The sequence below is a fragment of the Ochotona princeps genome, chromosome 27, assembly GCF_030435755.1.
Source record: "Ochotona princeps isolate mOchPri1 chromosome 27, mOchPri1.hap1, whole genome shotgun sequence".
NCBI lineage: Eukaryota > Metazoa > Chordata > Mammalia > Lagomorpha > Ochotonidae > Ochotona > Ochotona princeps.
Window position 1 is genome coordinate 4,221,912 of NC_080858.1, and position 16,020 is coordinate 4,237,931.

The window sequence follows — 16,020 nt, forward strand, 5'->3', positions numbered from 1 at the left end:
TGGTCCATGGTGGCAAAGCTGCAGCCCCTTCTCTCTCGGTCACTTCTCTTTTCCTCCCTGGGGCCACTGCCACCACAGTAGTTGTCATCAGAGGCTTGGAATGAGCACAAACTGTGGTGGTCCCTGCTGGGGTGACACCAACCCAGGGCCAAATGTTCTCATTGCAGCCTTTCACCATGGAGCATCAGTGCACCAGGTTGTGAGGTGTGAGGGGCGCAGCTCCAGGCTGAAGTCCAAGGGATTCTGGAGCTGGGAGGCAGGGCATGGGGGTTGCAGGGTAGGGGAAGACTTGAGGAAAGTGGCAATGGAAGGGACATGACCCATTCTTAGCCCTTCACTCTTTTGTTTAAAGATTTAGTTGGAAAGTCAGGTCTACAGAGGGAAGGAGAGACAGAGAGAAAGACTCCCCAAGTGACCACAATGGCTGGAGCTGAGCCGATCCAAAGCCAGGACCCAGGAGCTTCTTTTGGGTCTCCCACGCAGGTGTAGGGTCCCAAGTCTTTGGGCCATCCTCGACTGCTTTCCCAAGCCACAAGCAGGGAGCTGGATGGGAAGTGGGATTGCCAGGATAAGAGCTGGTTGCCATATGGGATCCTGGCACATGCAAGGTGAGGACTTTAGCTGCTAGGCTACCACATTAAGCCCAGCCCTTCACTCTTGGAATTCCCAGTGAGAGAGAACTTGTGGTATCCTGGCCAAAAGCTGCCCTTGTGAACCCTGATTTGTAGGATCTGTGGCTGTAGTTGGGATTCATCTTTTTCTGGCTTTAACAGTCCCATCTCTGAGATGGTTGGGACTAGCATTTGCCTATAATGTTAGGCCAAATTCATGCAAGTGAGCAAGTGAGAGACCATTAGATCACCAGGACGTGCCCTTGAAGGTCTTCCCTTGACAGGGTTATTATAGAAGCCTGAGCTGGGGACGGGGCAAGGTCTTCTCCCACTACTTCTGGATTGGCAGGTGCTCCTTGCTCCACAAGTCTCTGCCATCTGCCCTGTGTCCTGTTGCTGCAGCCAAAGCCTGCACCATGCTGTGTGAGCTTTCAGCCTCATACACTGTGAGCTCAATGACTCCTTTCCTTTCCAAAGTGAGGTTTCCACATATGTTTTACTCCTGAAAAGCTGACTGGGATGGATGGCTGTTGGTGGGTTGTGAATGAGGCAATAGAACCTGCATGGGAGGCAGTTGATGCACTCAGAACCATGCTTCGTGCATATCCCTGCTTCTGCCAGGAGGATGACGTGGGAAGACGTGCAGGGACTTGGGGAATGCAAGACAAGTGCACTGATAGTCTGGGCTTCTTGTCCAAAGAGCAATAGCTCACCAGGGAGTTCATAGAATTCATTCAAGCAAGACAGGAGGAAGACTCTGTAGGAAAGATAGTGTGCACCAGTAGAAATGGGGGGTGCTAAGGTTGAGCCAGAAAAGGGTCCTACTTCTTAAAGAGTTGGGAAAAGGAGAGCATGTAGAGGTGCCAGGGGAGAAACAGCAGGGAGGGGCAGGCTGGAAGGAGAAGAAACATCAGGTGCAACGCATAAGACAGGGCCAGGCTCTCAGCATCCTGAGAGGCTGCGCACCTATAACGTCTCACATCTATATTTAGACTCAGAATTCCTGTGCCCTATGGTAAAAATAATACTGATGATGTGCGCAGTGCTGTGGCGAGTGACGTGGGTGGAGGGATGGGGAAGGGGTCTCCCAGCAGGAAAACACTAGGGGTGCAGGGGAAGGGGAGGCAGTTCTTCTTCCTTTTTAAACAGGAGGAGCCCTCGCCCACCAGTACACCAAGCAGAAGACAGCATATTTACTGCTCCGGGTTTTGGAGGGAACTCTCTGGGAGCCTTGGGAAGGGACCGTCCTGAGCTCCAGGAAAAGAGAGGGATCATCAAGTCTTTTGCAACCTCCACGCCCACACCCCCAACCATCTTAGTGTTACCATCACTAACGCTGGTAGAACCTAAGTGCTTGTTTTTTTTCCCCACTTTATTATCTACTTCCTCCAGGAAGCCTTCTTTGCCTCAGTACAATGATGGAAAGAAGGTACTCATACTTTCTCAAAAGCCTCTTCTAGTCCCCAGTGTGGACCAGGTTGCCAAGTCAGAACAAATTTGCAAAGATAAGAACAAGCTGTATGCTGCATGATTTCAATACTTTAAATAAAGCTACCTGAAGTGTTGTGGTGCTGTCATAAGAATTAACATACAGACTGAACCAAACAGAGAGGCTAGGAACAGACCCAGGCATAGGTTGGCAACTGTTTCTTGGCCAAAGTATCGAGACAACTCAGAAGAAATGATCACCTTTTTGGTAGATGGTGCTGAGACAGTTGACTATCGAGTTCAATCTATGCTTTGTACCATGTACAAAAGTTGAAATGCTATGCAGTAGTGTGTGCCTCACATCACATAGCAAACTGGACAGCTTCTCAAAGAGTATTTAGAAGATACCAGTGACTTCAGAGTAAACACAGATCTATTAGATGGACCCAGAAATACATAAAGAAAAAAAATTGCCAAATTAGACTCCGCAGAATACAGTAAGGACACATTTAGAGAATCATTAACCAGGGTGAAGGAGAGAGGGTGTGATCCCAGGAAACAGGAGAGGACAGGCTGATGGCAGAGGGACACCTGGAGACCCATAGATACAGAGAAGCAGCAGAGACAGCGGAGCAGGGTTGCAGTGACCAGATACCCTAGTGGTGGTCGGCAACTGCAGTTACTGATCAGAGCTCCACCCACAGCCAGCTGGGAAGGGGAGTTCACTGGGAGCTCGGGAGGTGAACTCAGGCCTGGAGCTGACCATCTTGCTGATTTTCTCGACTGGACCATGGGCAGAAGCAGTGTGGCAGAGCCCAAGCAGGCGGGTGCGGGGACAGGGTAGATTTCATGGCTCAGACCCCTACCAGGGTCACATCAGGTGACATTTTTGTGCACTGAGGAAAAGGCTATAGAAGGCTGGATGAGCAATAGCAAGCTATGTATGCACTAAGCCAGGAGTGAACTCATTTCCTCTTGTCTCATTGCACTGGTCCCACAGGGAAAACAGTATCGATTTGACATCCTGTAGGTTCCACCCAAGATAGGTCTGGGTGGCCCCTTGGCCTAATGGCCAGCAGACCCAGACTTCCACCAGTGCCACGTTGGGTACCATTTTGTGTAGTGAGCAAAGGCCTGAGGGGAAGGGAGGGCTGGAGGAACAACAGTGAGCTCCATTGCACTAAGCTGGGAGAGAACTCACTTCAATGCTCAACGCATTGGACTGGTCCCACAGGAAAAACAGTGTGGTCTTGGCATCCTACGGGTTCTACCAAAAATAGATCTAACTGCTCCTCAGACCTAATAGCCAGCACTGCTGACAACCCAGTGATTTAGGAGAGCTGGTGTCTCCCTAATCCTCGACACTGCTTGAACCAGGAGTGGGAGCAAGGCTGTGAAGACAATGGTACAGAAACAGTACAGGACCACGGGGGGCGTAGAGAGGGGTCAGCGGAGAGCTGTGGCTATGGAGGTCATGCTGGCTCTTTCTTGTTGCCATTTGCAGTTTTTAGTTTCCATTCCATTTATTTATTTATTTTTAAAGATTTATTTTGTTTTTATTGCAAAGTCAAATATACAGAGAGGAGAGATGATTCACTCCCCAAGTGACCTCAATGGCCGGCACTGTGCTGATCTGAAGCCAGGAGCCAGGAACTTTCTCTGAGTCTCTCACGCGGGTGCAGGGTCTCAAGTCTTTGGGCCATCCCCGACTGCTTTCCCAGGCCATAAGCAGGAAGCTGGATGGGAAGTACGGCTGCCGGGATTAAAACCGGCACCATATGGGATCCCGGAGTGATCAAGGCAAGGACTTTAGCCTGTAGGCCACCCTGCTGGGCCCCCATTCCCCATTTATTTTTGCTGTGATTTTTTTTTTTTTAGCATTTCTTGTTTCCTGTCATTTTTTTTCTTCTCCAGTAAGTTTTTGAGATGCATTATTAGATCATTTATTTGAGATATTTCTATTGTTTGTAAGTATCTGATGTTATAAATGTCCCTTTCAATACTGTTTTTGCTACATCTCATGGGTTTTGATATTTTTGTCTTTATTTTCATTTCTTCAAAAAAGTTTCTTTTTCTTACTCATTTCTTCAGTGACATGTAGGTCATATGGCAACATCATTTCCTTCAAGAATGGCTTTGATCTTCTTTTTCATTTCTTCAGGGACAGATTTGTCATTCAGTAGCATGTTATTTTCATTTTGTTGTAAATTTTCTATTTTGTATTTCTATTGTTGATTTTGTTTATGGCTTTTCATTTAAAGGGAATGTATAGTAACTGTTCAATGGAGACTATCAAATCCAGATGTGAAGATACAACGCAGTATGCATCTTTATTTCCAAATCAAAGATGATCTCCTGCTGGAACTCTTAAATATATCTTAATAGGATGCTGCACCCTCTGCCTTTGTCCAACCCTACAATGTCAGCATACACTTAAGTGGCAGAATGCTGGACTTATGATTGTTTATGAAGGATTATACTATTGAGAAGAGGGGAGAAGGGAAATCCAAGAGCCTATGGAACTGTATCATAAAATAATAATAGTAATAATAATAATAATAAACTATTTTAAACTATTTTGAATTATTTTTAACAAGAAAAAACCACAAATCCTTGTATCCATCTTTTCCTTTCTTGCTACTTCATCAAGGGGTTTTAGAAAGATTTCTAATGCCCGTCTAGAAACCCACCCCCCAAATTGCCTGGTTTTTAGCTTCTCTCAGAAGCAGCAGAAGACACTGTATTTTTCCTTTCACCCACTGCTACACTACATTTTCTGAAACTAGATGGCTCATCAGTGAGTCATAAACTGGGAAAATGGAGGAATGGATGAATGGGGGAACCTTGAGACCTGGGAGTAGCGAATGAGAGCTGTGGGAAAATGGCCTTGACACCCTCCATCCCCTGACCCTCCTGCTGGCCCCTGGGAAGACGATGGCTCAAGGTGGATGAAGCTCCTTTACTTGCTCTGCCTGTCTTACAGAACGGTGGGGATTTGAATGTCCTTGGGGAAAAACCAATAAACCATGCAAAATGGATGCACCACCTTACAATGACAACTTTCTAGGAACTCAACAGGGCAGCCTGGCTACAAAACCGCCCTCCCAGGAGTGCCCCTGGACTTCTCCTGGAGCCAGGCTAAGGGTCTGTGGAGCAGGAGCACTCTCACACAATCTCCTACGCAGAAAGCTTCAGAAAGAGCATAATGAGGCCAATGACTGCCTCTGTCCCAGCAGCCGGGGTGGAGTCGCCCTGCTGGTATGCACACTCAGGATAGCCAGCCAGATTCAATGTCCTGTCCCAAGCCTCCCCAAAACCCAAATCTCCATCGGCTCAGCTACAGTCTGCTGTATACTTTCCCTTGGGAATGCTTTGGTGATGGGGTGTGTCTTCTAGCCCATGGCCCTACTGTCAAGGGAAAAAAAAGGATGGCCAAGTCCTAGGCCAGGGAGGTCTGCCTGTACTTTCCAGGGAGAGTTTTCCTGTAAACATGCCGAAACTTCTTCTGATGCTCACGCAGGGATGACAAGTTTTGCAGAGGCCCAGTCTGCTTCTCTCATGCTCTAAAGACTCCTAGGACTCCACCAACTAGCTGCCCTGGGGACCACATTAATGGCAAGGGAACAGTGCAGAAGGCCAAACATGGAAGTGTCCACTTCAACTAATGAAACTCTGGCTTGGGCCCTTCTATGTATTAGCAAATACCCATCAGATTAATTGTGCAAAAAAAAAAAAAAAAATTGACGGGCCCGGCGGCGTGGCCTAGCGGCTAAAGTCCTCACCTTGAACGCCCCGGGATCCCATATGGGCGCCGGTTCTAATCCCGGCAGCTCCACTTCCCATCCAGCTCCCTGTTTGTGGCCTGGGAAAGCAGTCGAGGATGGCCCAAAGCTTTGGGACCCTGCACCCGCGTGGGAGACCTGGAGAAGGTTTCAGGTTCCTGGCTTCGGATCGGTGCGTACCGGCCATTGCGGCTCACTTGGGGAGTGAAACATCGGATGGAAGATCTTCCTCACTGTCTCTCCTCCTCTCTGTATATCTGACTCTGTAATAAAATAAATCTTTAAAAAAAAAATTGACTAACTGTGGAAGAAACCTTTACCTAATCCAACCCTCCCACTCCTATTACTTTGCCGAGTCATTCTTATCTTGGAGAAGAGCCACTGGCAATGACCCTTCTCATCCTTCCTTTTCTAGATGCCTTCTGTGCACAAACCCTGCCTGTTTGCTTATTTGAAAAATGGCGTTGACTACTGTCTCTTAGTCTGTTTTGTATTGCAAATCAAAATATCTGGTGCCGGGTAGGTAGTGGATGAAGACAAGAAGCTTATTTGACCCCTGATTCTGGTGGAATTGTCCAGGGGCACCCACCTCCCCAGGCTGCATCTCACTCAGCACATGGCATTGTCAGGAATTAGATGGGATAATAGGTACTAGAGTAACATTCCTGGTGGAATGAAAAAGGGAGGTGGCAGTTCCTTCAAACATGTACAAGATTCGTGTTTCTCTCCCAAAGCTGCATTTAGCAAGGCAGCATACTATTCCCACGCCTGAGTTTTTAATGTTATCATGAGACTAGCAAGGAAGCAGTGATCCCACCTTATTGAGTTTGTAGCGTATCATGGCAATAGCAAGAAGTTGCCAACCACACCCTGCTGAGCGTTTTTTACTTTGAGCAAGCTAGATAGGATTCTGGGACTTTGTGTCTCCATCTTTTGATTGATTGTTAGTTGTTACTCTCACCCAAACTGTACTTACAAGGGACCACTTCCACCACGTTCTCAGATCTTTCCTTTCTTGGATGCCCCCTCCTGATGCTGTGGCAGGAGGTTTCTAGTTTGATAAATTTTGCTTTGCTCACTGATTTGTTCACATGAAAGTTCTTCCTTCATGTGAGACAAGAATAGTGGCTGCCTCTATCCTTTGTGTCAGTTTCCCTGAAACAGTATTCATGATGGGACTGTGTGCTATATGGCTCACATGCCAAGACAGGAAGTAAGATGGTGAGGAAGGTGTCAAGCTCTAATCTTCTTTTGGGAGGAACTAATCCACTCTGTCAGACTAGATCCACTGCACAAGACCAGCAGGGGTCCTTGCAGGAGGCTGGCTGTGGCCCCATCCCTCCCCTCCCATTGGGCCCCACCTCTTATACTTCCACTCCCACCATTTCCAGTACTACTTACTACTCAAGGATTCAGCTTCAGCATGAGTTTTGATTGGAACACACCACACTCAAAACATAGTACTAGCAGAACAATTTGTAAGGGTTGCATGAAGGGGAAATGGATCAAAACACCTAAAAAACTCCCAGTATAACCTGGCTTAATGACTACTAGCAGTAGCTAGCATGGCACACATCAGACTAACCCTGGCTTTCTTCCTTTGATCTCAAGTAAAAGATGTTCACTGCCTCTCCAAGTCCTATTTGGTCTCTCTTCCTCTGTTGATCTTCAATGGTCTTATTTTCACAGCTGCTTGCTCACAGCACAAAAAAAGTAGCCTCAAATCTCTCACCCTAGAAACCTTATTTTCCTCTACAACCCTTCTCCCCTAGTTACAAGTCTACCTTCTCCCAGAACCACACACACATTTACTTGCATGGGATTCCTTGTATCTTAATTTGCTGTCAACTGGTTTCCAGGGCTCATCCTCCACAGCCCTAGTAGACCCTTACCCAGGGGGAGGTCCCAATGATCTCCAGGTTGCTAACTCCAACAGGAACCCCATCAGCTCCTGACCTACTTGACCTGGAAGCAGCATTTCTGGACCCAAACCACATAAACGTTTCTTGAAATAGTCTCTGCCACTGGTTTCCTGGGAAGTGGTCAGTGATGTTGTCTTCTCCCTCTACCCTCCTCGTATTTCCCGATAATGAAAGGATGACACTAAGGAGAGGCCTGCATAAAAGGAAGCAAATGCCACCTTTTCAGTCATTTGATTATTACCCTAAAAGACAATCTTCCAGCTGTTGTCAGGTTCTCCTGGCTGATGCTGCCTGGGATAGATTAAGGAAGGCGCTGCCCCCATAAATCCTTGTCCACATGGCATGTTTCTAAGCAAACAGCCTTGTACTCCTATTTGGAGTTCTGTATGGTTTTAGACTCTGTGATTTGGGCTAGATGTTGAGAGCTCTTTGAGTGTGTTGTGGTGTTTGCATTATGTTCTTGCAACAGGACTGCAGGGAGGTGGAGCTGCGTGGGAGCCACAGGTACTCTGAGGAAGGCACTGCGTTGAGCCTCCTTCTCAAAGCCCAGGCAACAGCGTGGTTCCAAGCAAAGCTGGCAGCTGTCCACCTGGGAAGACCTGCACTCAACCCTTGTATTCCCATTAGGATGGCAGCAACGTCACAGGCAGATAATTTGACCATCTTCCGTTTCATTCTACTCAGCTGTAGGGGGGAAGTCATAAAAGAAGTGCTCTCCTGAGGCTGTCGTGTAGGTTGAATAAGATAACTCATGTCATGTTTAGTGCAATGCCTAGCATACAGCAGGCACCAGGGGCAGTGTCTGTATCTAGAGTGGCACTGAGGGCCTGGAGCTGCCCAGAGGTCACAGTTTCATCTATGCCACTTCCCAGCGAATAGCTTGATCTATCTAAGCCTTGGTGTCCTCACCTGCAATACAGAATACCAACAGAATATACTTCAGAAGGCTGCTATGATGAATAAATGTGTTTGGAGCTATGTCTGGTTCAGTTAACATACCCTCAAGGCCCCAACACTGTATGGCCTCTCCCACAGTCTTGGGGCTACAGATTAAGAAGTCACCCGGTAAGACTGTGGATACAGCTTAGGCTGTTATCACTATCCCCATTTCACAATTAGGGAGTGGACAAAATGGGATGTGAGCTTTTGACAGAGATGACCTGAAACTCCCTTCAGTTCCCACTCGCCAAACTCTGCCCACGCTATGGGACCCAGTGCCCACACTACACTAATTCCACAGTCTTTTCTGATTCCCGACCTTGCTGCCCTCTGCCCTGCTAAGGCCACAGGTTCTCATCTCAGAAACTGCCCTAAGAGGTTAGCAGGCTGCTACATTAATACTTTCTACCAGGCATCACTGAAGCTTGTAGGAATGCTGTGTCTCCCTATACAGCTGGGTTTTTCAGAGCCACATCTGAACAGTTCATCTCCACATCCACTACAGGACATGGCCTGGTCCATCGTATCTGCTACATGCTGTCTGTCACCTGAATGCTACGTCCCTGTTCCTGAGGATGCTGGAGAGAAATAGGTGATGAAGTTGTACATGCATGAAGTATGCACATATATGGAGTATTCACACGAGTGGAGTCTGCATTTGCATGAAGTGGGGACAGGCATGAAGCAGGCATAAGTGTGGAACCCACATATACAAGAAGCATGACCATGTATGGAAGCACAAGCACAGGTCCAAGCCCGGGAGACACAGAACTGCTGGTCCTACATGTCACACGTAGATACCAGCATTCCTCATGCATCCCCTTGTTATGACCCTTGTCTTATGGAAGGGAAGTCTCCCAGAGACCGAGAGACTTGCTCATACTACACAGTCTTCACTTCTACCAGGCACTCTTGCAGAAGCTTGACTCAGAGCAGGAATCCACATGGGGCAGGAGTATAACAGGAGGCCCCAGCCTCACCATCCCAGGCCAGATCCAGAAAAAGTCTTCCTTTTAGTCCTCAAGCTTCATGCTGCCCTCTCTCCCTCCCTTCAGCCCAGCTGAGTGGCAACTGCCAGCAACCCCAGAAGCCCATCCAGGTGCTTGGCAGGAAGCCTGTTTGTCTGACCTCCTGCACAGAGCCAGGAAGGTTTCCAAGCTGGGCAGCAGGGTATAACTGAGGGGCTGATGGCTGCCTCTTGGCAGTTTTCCTCTCAAGAGCTCTCATGACTATCTGGCAGGCATGTGCCTAGGCAGCGCTGGCCCGTGAGGATGGGTCAAGCCCTCAGACCTCTGCCAGCCTTGGGGTCCTCCCAAGTCCTGCCTCCTATCCTTAGTCAACTGTGGCCAGTCATGCATTGTTCTTTTAGGCTTGGAAGAAGATATGTTCCGATCGGTGATAACTGTAGTGCTTCTGACTTTAGAAAACATGCTGGAACGCTCTAATAGTTCTATAGTGGATGCTGTGTTATTATCATTGGTGCCGTTTGATGAGGGAGCAAAGGCTAGCAGAGGTGTGATGCCCTCCTGAGAAAGACTCTCACCTCATGTCCCTTCTCTGTTGCACACCTGCCCCTGGTGCCCACTCTCACTGCATTGTTCGACGCCAGTAGCCCACGGGGAAGGTAGCCTCTGTTGAGAATAGAATCTTTGCAGCACCGCCAGACTCTTGAAGCTAGAGAGAAACAAAATCTCACCGGGTCAATGCCCAAAGCCAACAGCTTTAACTGACTTCCAAGCACCAGTACTGCTTCAAGGTATCCCTTCCGCCCACCCTCTGCAACCTGACTCCCTGTAGAGACACCTGTCTTCTCGTAGTGGACTTGATTAAGCTCTAAAAACTTACATCCACCTGTGTGGTTATGCAACATTTGTACACAGGACAAGAATCTTCACAAATTCATGCACCTACAGACCCATGCACACGTGGCTGAACACACATACTTCATTTCCTGCACATGTTCAGAGCTCTTGTCAAAACGCACAAGAATTTGAATAAACTCCCGGTCTTGCTCTCCACAGGGCTGCATGGCCCCCGTGACACAGTAGAGGTGGGTGGGCCAGGTGTCAAGTTCAGAGTTGCAACTCGGGAAACAATTGTCATATGGACACTCTAGCTTTGGTCCAGGATAAGGCTTTGCCAGGGGCAAAGAACTTCCATACCATAGGGGAGTCTCCTGAGAGTGGGGACAGCTGTGTTGTGATGTGGAAGATGCAGGCTCGCCCGTGGGACCTCAAGATGCCACTGTAACCATGTGACCTTGGTGAGCCTCAGGGATTGCTTCAGGGTGGCGAGACTGTAGGAGATAATACATTGGTACAAATGCCCAGCGCTTGCAGGAATGAACATTTCTGGATGTTGAAAGGAAGGCTGAACAAGTGAGAGAGACAACGTGGAGGGGTTGCAAATTGCTCTCCTGGGCTTTCTCTGTGCCCCAGCCTGCTTTGCTGGGTTCCTGGACCCCGTCATTCCTCAGCAGAAGTCCCCTTGTGCCGTCCACCCCAGAGACTCCTCCAGGAGGGCCGGCCCACGCCCATGACCTCTCCTCTCACGTTCCCCTCTGAATTACTTTTCGTCCTCTGCTCTCCCAGTCCCAGGACCTTGGGTGTGTGGAATGCTTTTCCCATGGTCTCCAGGGCTCTGTTCTATTTCATCTTTCCCCTGAGTGGGTCTTGGAGGTCAAGGCTGTTGCCCTCACAGAGGACTTTCTGTCCTTAGGCACTGACACCACGCATGTCAGAAGCCCTTACTCGCTGTCTTCTCTTGCACCTGAGCAACGTCACAACCAGGTCTCTGACTTGTTCTGAGTCCCCAGGACCTACTGTAGAGTCTTTCCTGTGCAAGTGCCCAGTGCACACTTCTTACCTAAATACACACAGGTGGCCCCTGCCTACCGAACTAGCTTTACATAACAGTGGTGCACCGAGGTCGCCCTCTTCTCTTCTCTTTCTCCTGTGCCTCAAGGCTCACCTTATTCTAATCCCCACCCCCAGCCGCCCCAACTGGCCTCACTGCATACAGCACTGATGCCAACGTCTGTGTGCCTGTGATGAACGAGTGGGTTCAGGCTGATCCATCCTAATGGATTTTTAAGCAGGCAAGTGGCGTCAGAAGCCCCCGAGAGCACATTTAAAGCACACGTCATTTTCCTCCCCAAACTCCCCCACTGCCTGACAGTCTCCAGGGCTGAGAGCCAGACAAATGCGCTTTGAACAAATTTGTCTTAGGCATCTGCATGTGTGTTAATGCAGTTGTCTGCAGCAAGGCAGTGGAGAGCAGAGGCCCCAAGCACCAACTGCCTGAATCGTACTGCCTGGATTCAGATCCGTTGATGAGCAATCGCCTGCATCCCAGCATACAGAATGGAGCTGAACACAGGAAGCCTTATTAGGACATATTGAGAATTTCTGGGAGCTGGCTTTGGGCACTGGTTCAAGTCCCAGCTGCTTCACTTCTGATGCAGTTCCCTGATAATAGCCTGGGAAAAGCAGAAGAAAATAGTCCAAGTGCTTGGGCCCCTGTTACCTATATGGGATACCCAGGTAAGGTTTTGGGCTCTTGGGTTGTACTTGGCCCAGCAGTGATTGTTGCAGCTATTTGGGGAGTAAGCTAGTGGATAAAATATTTCTCTCTTCTCTTTCTCCCTCTGTCACTCTCTCTAAAATAAATAAATCTTTTAAAAATATTTTTTAAAAGATTTATTTTTATTGCAAGGTTAGATATACAGAGAGGAGGAGAGACAGAGGGGAAGATCTTCCGTCTAATGATTCACTCCCTTAGTGGCTGCAATGGCCAGAGCTGAGTTGATCCAAAGCCAGGAGCTTCTTCCAGGTCTCCCACTCAGGTGCAGGGTCCCAAGGCTTTGGGCCATCCTCGACTGCTTTCCCAGGCTACACACAGAGAGTTGAATGGGAAGTGGGGCATCCAAGACATGAACCGTCACCCATATGGGATCCCGACATGTGCAAGGCAAAAACTTAAGCCACTAGACTACTGTGCCAGGCCCTCGAATAAATAAATCTTTTAAAACAAAGCAGCACGTAGGCACCGAGTCCAATGCCCAGCCCATGTGAGGGCACAGTATACCAGCCTTCATAAGATCATGACTTTCCCTTGGGATGTGATTTTTCTCAATTTCATTGCCCCCACCTGGAACTCCCCTCGCCTCCACCCATCACCCGATTTCTTTACCTCCTTTCCTAACAAAACCTAGCAGAGCCACTGCTACATTCCTGTTCTACATTTCTCCTCATTCTATCACTTCTGACATTCTCCTCTGAGGAAACTTCAAACAGTTTGCTAATCATCTACCTCCTAATTTGATTTGCTGGGGCAGGTTAAAACAAACTCTGGAAATGCTATAATTTCAGTTAGATTATACATTTGAAAGGTACAAATTTGTTTTTACCTCCCCCAGCAGGTAATTTTATTTATTTGAAAAGCAGAGTGATGAGTGGTGGGGAGAGAAAGAGAGAGAGAGACTGACTTCCATCTACTGGTTCCCTCCCCAGCCACAACAGCCATGGCTGAGCCTGGCCAAAGTCAGAAGCCTTGAGCTCCATTGGGTCTCCCACACGGGTGGCAGTGGGCCACGTTCTTGGGCATTCCCAGGTGTGTTAGCAGGGAATCAGAGCAGAAGCGCAGCAGTGGACTTGTTATGGGATGCCAGCTCAGGCAATGGTTTCAGTCTGGCTGTGCCAAAACACCAGCCTTTCTCTTTGTTAAAGCCACACAGCCAAGCTTCCACCGTATTGCTTGACTAAAACTGTGCTTTCTGGGGTCACCAATGGCCTGAATGTTGCTAAGGCTGATGATGGTGGTCTTTCCTCAGCCTGCTTCCTGGGGCAGTCTAAACTCTGGTCCTTATCTAGCTGCCTGGTGCCTCTTGCCCATTCAATACCAGTACAGCAACCAACTCCTGGGGCAGCTCTTTTTGTTTTTTCGTTGTTGTTTTTAAATTTTGATTGTTCATGATACGTCCATAGGCTCAGGAATTTCCCCTCCCATCATCCCCTCTTTCCCTGTGTGTGCACACATACAACTGGACATGTACACAGACCACTCCTGCAAAGCTGCAAGAAAAAATGCTAGCAGTGGCTGCTGCGGTGTGGTCAGCTAACGGGAGCGGAATTCTTTATTCTCATTTCCTGCATTTTTAAATCTGGGATCAGGTCAACATGTGATCTATTGGGAAAAAGTAAACACAGCCGGTAAGAAATACAATGGGACTGTCAAAATCCACAGACAAGGCTATGTGAAGGCTTAATGCATTTCTGGTATAAAAGCATAAGCCCCGCTGCAGAAGTGTCCAGAGGTCAGTGCCTCCATGATTCAACAGAAGCAGTCCTGATTTGGGTTGACCTGGGGCTGTGTGGGTTCTGCTTTGGCCAGCCGGAATTCAGGTGCTATCAGAAAGAAGCAAGGCAGGCCAGACACGCAGGTTTGAGCCAGGGTGGCCACGGAGTAAGGCAGGGCCTCCTTGTGCCCACACTGGTTTAGCTGCAGGTTCACCCCTTCCTCTGTTCCAGCTGAGTGTCCCACAAGGCCACGCTGGGTGCAGCACCCTCTGCAAATAGGTGAAGGCCGTCCAATCAGGGGGCACCCGGGAGCCATAGGCAGGGAGTAAGAGCTCCCCAGCTTTAACAAGTGCTTTCTGGCCCAATTATTCTCTTTCTGGGAGGGTCCCCAAAACACAGCAACAATCATGGTTTGGGCCCTGACCGGCGCCTGGCTTGCGTGATCTCCAACAGTTCACAGCAGCATATCCCAAGGAGGCATGTGCTATTCCTAGCGCCCCCCCCCCCCCCCATTAACACAGCCCATCACCGCAGTGGACCTAGCGAAGATTCAACCCCAGGATCACCCTTGGAGCTACCGCTTTTGCAATCAATGCTTAGGTGACGCAGCACGGAACCCCTCCGGTGTTCCTCAGTTCCTGGGAGTTGCGGGCGCAGCTGCGGGAGGGCTGTGCTCCCAGACGCCGTGGGCGGGCGACGACAGCAGCAGCGGCGGCGCGCTCCGTGCGGGGCGGGAGGAGGAGGCGGGAAGCCGGGAGGCACCGAGCCGGGCCTCTGGAGCTGAGCAGGGAGGCAGGCGGCGAGCCGGCGCGGGGGCGGAGGCGCGCGCAGGGGCTCACGGCTTCCCTGCGCCAGCAGTGTCCGCCCCTGCGTGGAAGCGCGGAGCGGGCGCCGGGGCGGATGCGAGGGGCCGGCTGGGAAGCCAGGACTTTTCCCAGGTTGGCCTGGCCCTTGCGCGCGGGGAGGGCACGCGGGGGCGCGTTCGCGCTTGGGGGGCCGAGGGGCGCTCCGCGCTCCCCTTGTGCTGCTTCCTGGTTTTAGGTAATCATGGCCAGAGGGAGGGTCTATGGAAACTGGGTCTCTGGAAACTGGAAATACGTGAATCCACCTGCTTCTGCATAAGGGCCCACAGGGTCTGCCTCGAGTTGTTCTGGAAAGCGAGAAGACTTTGAGACACTCCTGCCGTGTCCCCGCCCCCCTCCCGAGATTCTCTGCTCCGACTCAGCCTTTCTCACTGCTAAGCCACATCCTTCCAGGCCGCAGGGGCTCCCTCCCAGCCGGGCTGTTGGAGGGGAGGGGACACCGTGGCCCCAGAAGAGGGAGAGGGGCTTGCGAGGGTGGGCACTGTACCAGAGCTCCTGTGTGGCTGATGCAGAGGGTGGCAGCTCTCCTGAAAAGTCCTCTGGCCTCCCCTTTTCGGGCTGTGCGCATTGATTAGCTTCAAGAATGGAGGAGGGTGCCAGCTGAGCATGTGTGGGAGCGCCATCGCCCCCCAGGCCACGACAGGAAACGCTGCTGAGCTAAGCCCCCAAGCTCGGCTTGGACAATTGCTTTTACAGAATTTTGTTTCCTTTTTGCGAAGTAATGGTCGCGTGAAGAAGCGTTGAATGATAGACTGTGGTACTGCTTATCATTAAGAAATGGAAGATTCCTTTGCACCTGCCTGGGATGGGAAGTATCCCTGGCTGGGGGCAAGCAGACAGCTGGGTTGACCTGGCATTTCCGGAGACTTGGCCATGCTTAGGCCAAGGTCCCAGGCAGGGGCAATCCATGGTGCAATCCTGCACTTCCGCTCCATCACCTCTGCAGAGCGTTCCTACTCTGCCCACTCAGTGCCTAGGCAGAGTGAGGAATCAGAGTGCAGGAGGAGGAGGTGACCCATCTCCATCTCACAGAGTGGGGGAGGCAGGGAGAACCGCCTGGCCAGAAGGAGGTAATTTGCCAAGCAGAGAAAGGAGGGCGATGGAATCCTGGCAGTGTGACCAGGCAGGGACACAAGGATGAAGCTGCTTGCTGTTGGATGTGGCTTGGGTACTCCTGC